Source organism: Trachymyrmex septentrionalis, unplaced genomic scaffold, assembly GCF_001594115.1.
Source record: "Trachymyrmex septentrionalis isolate Tsep2-gDNA-1 unplaced genomic scaffold, Tsep1.0 scaffold60, whole genome shotgun sequence".
Classification (NCBI taxonomy): Eukaryota; Metazoa; Arthropoda; class Insecta; order Hymenoptera; family Formicidae; genus Trachymyrmex; species Trachymyrmex septentrionalis.
The window spans coordinates 1,070,310-1,075,074 of NW_017305779.1; the positions used below are offsets into that span (position 1 = coordinate 1,070,310).

Below are 4,765 nucleotides of genomic sequence, written 5' to 3' on the forward strand. Positions count from 1 at the left end.
TATATTTTTCATTATTTTACTCAATTAATATATATATATAATTTCTTTATATATTTGTTCACATTAAACAGGTAAAATAAACTTACTAATTTCATTAATTTCCAAAAATTTTGATGCATAGGAAGTGAAGCTGCTTAATGTATGTAATATGTAAATACAAAGATAGTTTTAACACATATTATTTTATTTAATATTATTGATATTATGTGATACACAATATAATAATTATATTTCGATTACTTATACTTATAAATGATATAACTTCTGCACTTTTCACTTATTGAATTAACAGAAAAGAAAAACAAATGCGAAAAGCTGACGCATACAAATTTTTTAAAACGATGCTGATTAGTCGTCTTTATCTTTTCCATTTCATTTTCCATATCCATGGTACGGCATCCTTAGCGTGATTATTCTGGAGAATCTATTGTATTAAGAAAGATAAGAATGATTAAGAAAGAAAATTAAAGAACATTATCAACTTTTAGTAGTTCTGAGAAATTTATTCTGATAAATGAATGAATATTTTACTGAATCATTATTTTATCCTTTAATCACTGTTTTTATCAGTTTATATCGATCATCAAAAATGTAAAAATCTTATGATTGTATATTTTTTATGATAAAAAAATGATTAAGGAAGACACAAAATCTTCATTAATTATATCTTCATTAATTATATATTAATGGACACACCAAAACAGTCGATAATATTTACGCTTTCCAATTAATTATTTCCGTAAGGGTCCTTTTGATAATTAACAAAAATTTACTCAGAATTGTCTTATTAATAATCGGTCTTTATTAACAATATTTCGATACCCATGACAAGGAAAGTTGAAGGAGAAGGATGCAATTGTAAAATTATAAGTCAGAACTACTGTGAAAAACTATTACGAAATACTACCATGAAAAGATACTAAATATGCATTCAGGGAAACTCTATTAGCGCTTGTGTCATTTCTGTTCTTATTTTGTGTCTAATAAGCGATGAAGATAGAATGACACAAAAAGCACTAATATAGCGTCTCCTCGAATGCATCATAAAAGTATTCTTTGTTGTCTTCTTTTTCAACTGCATCAACATATTTGAATTATTGTTCTTTATTCTTTTTCTTTTTTTGATTGATACTTTTCTCTAAAGAGAGCACTTTCTAAATTTTAATTATAAGTTAAAAAAAAGTGAATAATCAATGTAACAACTTTGATTATTAATAGCTTTTTTTATTATTAACATTATTATAGTTTTTTAAAACCAGAAACAATTATATTCTAGTCAATTTATTTCTAAAAAAAATTTTAATATGTATAGAAAAGTGAAAAATTTATATTGTAGTCATTTTTAAGTGTTCTTTTTCCCTTAATAAAAATCATTAAAATTTGTTAGAATTATAATCCTCTCTTTGATATAATTAATCGCTATAAGATTTTATAATTCTACCACAGCAAATACAGTAGAGTATACCATCCAAAACAGTCTCAAGACATTTTATAACACATCTAGCTAATTCTTTCTATCTTCTTTCTAATCTAGCTAATTTTTTCTATCTTTAAAAAATATGAAGAGTAAATAAGTTATATCATTAAGTGCAGACAAAAGGATACGTTTCTAAAATATTACAAAGAAATTTGATCGCTGAGCTGTAAGCTTATCGGACAATAATTAATAATATCTCCGATTATATTTTGAAAGAAAAAGAAAATAAGTTTATTTATTCTTTTGTTTGCGTAAAATATTTAGTTTCTTTACGATAAAGTGCAAAAACAAATGGCTTTCATGAAAGAAAAGATGATATTATTTACCGATACTTTCCTTGCAGCTACTACATTTTGCTCTCTATGGCTTTGATATGTTATACTGTTTTCACTTAAAACGATATACGTTTATTTGAGCATTAGAATGAAAATAAAAGAAAAACAGTTGAAATTAAGAAATAAATAGAAGAAAAACAATTTTGAAATAAATATAAGAAAAAATTGAAAAAATATTTTTATAGCTTTATCAGCAAGATATGAAATATGTATATGAGGCAAATCGAGGCAAACCTTTGAAACATCGTTAGTTAAAATTATTTTTTTAATTTTCTGACATATTCTACAGATAAAAATATGAGACACGCGTTTTGCAAAAAATTTGAGATTTTTTTGGTGAAATTATTGACACTTGTAAGTTACAAAAAAAACATACAAACATTCAAATTATTATATCATTGAAACTATTACTACAAAAAAAATGCAAGAGATCAATTTTAAAGATCTCAAATTGTTCTATAGATGAGTTATTTTTAATTTATCATTTTTATATAAATAAATCATTTTCCACTTGTTTACAATTTTTATTAATGTTTTTCATTACCAACTCATTAATTTAAAAATTTTGTAAAAATATATTATATTTCTTCAATTATGAAATAAGCCTGAAAGTTACAAAATGAAACTCGAATGGAATGTACAGTTAAAAAATTCTGTTGTGTACGCATACGGTACTGCGCCGTCACACAACAAAATTTTTTATCTTATATGTCATTCTTAAATGATATACAATATATGAAAGTATCAACATAATTATAAAAATTAAGAATGACGATTAGGAGTGACGACGCGAATTAGGAGTAACGACGTGATATATATACTTTTATTTCTTGTTTTTTACATCTTCTTTCTACATTACGTGACTGTCTTAAATATTTTAAATGTTTGAAATATTATGTTTGTTTGTTATTTATTTAAATTATTTACCAATTAATAAATAAACTCCAAAACTTTAAAAACGTCTTGAAATTTTTGAATTAAATAATCAGCATGACTAGAATTTGCCTACATGAAGGTCTGCGTGTTTTATTATAATAAAACTTTGAAATTATTTCCGTATCTCGAAAAGTTTTACATATTAAATTTTTGCGTAATTATAGATTAAATCATTTTTATATTTAAAAATATTTTAAATTTTTTATGTAAAATAATTAATTTGTTTAATGTTCCAGATATAAAATACTTTGAGCACTTATTTTACTTAAAAAAAATGTGTCCTTACTTTTTTTTTTAAATCAATTATCATTTATCATGTACATTCAATAAATTTTAATATAAACATGATTGTTTTATTATATTAAATGATTTGTTTTATTATATTAAATCGAGATAAAAGATACTATTAAAGATATAAGTATCTTTATACTTAAGAATAGTTTTAAAAGTTTGAATATTAACTTATGGTACTCCAATCTCTCTTAATTTACATAAATTAACAATATTTTAAAATTAATTTACAAAATTATATTATAGTACATGAAACATATTACAAATAAAGCAAAAGAATTTTCAAGAATTATTGCTTTTTTTTGAAATCATACATTTTCATTAAAGAATATAAAACTTCATCTATGTGAATTATATTTTCAAGATATTAAATTACGTCACAACGATAAGAAGATGTATACGAGAATATTTATGCCATCAGTAAAATGTTTTTTTCTACGGATGGTAAAAGAAATTTTACTTTCTACTAAAGTGTAAACGTACTTATCGACGATTAGTTATTCTAGTTTACATTTAATATAACATTTATCCGTGACATAATTTTCAACGACTTAATGTGTCGGTACATTACCCTTAATAATTTCGCTGGTAATGCAGAGATCTGAGAGAGAATTTGCTTGTCCTTTGTGACCGATAGTGCACTAGCTCCGTCTGGTGTCGAGTGAGGAATGATCGCGACGCCCCTTCTCCCTCCATTCCAACCCCGATGCTTCGTTCCGTCGACGGCGCCGGTGGCAAAGCGCGGGTTACGGTTTAAGTTGCATTTTAGATGCGAACGAACGCGCATCTCTTTTGGACTCACGGTTACGCGGTTAACGTTTCGTGAACATCGGGCACGCGTTACGAGCTAAGTGCGACACGAGTCAATTGTGAACGATTCTGCGACGCGGATCGTCACTGCGTGACGCGGGATTGACCGGTGAGTTTCAATATTTTTCTCGTCTGTGTGTGTAAGTTTTAGCACTTGAATTTAGCCGCGCGACTCCCAAACTTATTGCGCTGAGAAACCGTATGTGCGTTTTCGTATATCCGAAGATGTTCCTTTCTATTGCATTCCATACAAATTAATTTTGTAGCAAAATGACTGTGCCTCAAACTTTTTTTTCGTATCAGTGATTGAATTGAGTACATATACCCAGACAACGCAAAGTGTCCAAAATCACGACATCTTTGTTGTTTAAAAGATGTTTTATGTCTCAATTTTAGACTTTGTGTTGTCTAGGTATACAGTTATATGTACAGTTTTTTTTTCAATTATATATACAATTTCCTAGATTACTACTTTTTTCAATTCTTAGATTCTTTCTGCCCTTTTCTACTAATATAGTTTAATTTTAATCTCAGGTTCAACTAACTCCTTATTTTTTTCTAAAGTAAAAAGAATAAGTAGAACCGAGATTGTAGTTTATCTACATTAAAATGGGCATAACTAATTGGAAGCAGAAAAACGTTATGCTTTTTCGAATTCGGCCATTTTAAAAAAACATATTTCAAACATAGTTCTATCTATGGTGATGTAGGATAAAATGACTTTTTGTTTTGCTGACACACTGGCTGTTTTTTGATATGCGATAACTGCTCTCTGACGATTGGTTTTGTTATGCTTGATGCACTCTCAACATATAGATATCTAGCAATATTTTGCAACAGGAGACACACACACACACACACACACACACACACACACACACACACACACACACACACGCACATACACATTTTATAT

The 4,765-nt window shown here is 27.0% G+C and overlaps 1 protein-coding gene across 2 annotated transcripts in view; it reads left to right on the top strand.

Moving 5' to 3' along the window:
- The first annotated feature begins 3,818 nt into the window (after window positions 1-3,818).
- Window positions 3,819-4,765, top strand: part of LOC108752440 (connectin) — a 135,947-nt gene continuing 135,000 nt past the window's right edge. Inside the window, exon 1 of one of the 2 annotated variants that reach the window (XM_018493253.1) lies at window positions 3,819-3,958. The gene's annotated coding sequence lies outside the window, so the exon portion shown is untranslated. The remainder of the gene's footprint in view (window positions 3,959-4,765) is intronic. The other variant, XM_018493252.1, reaches the window with a different exon arrangement.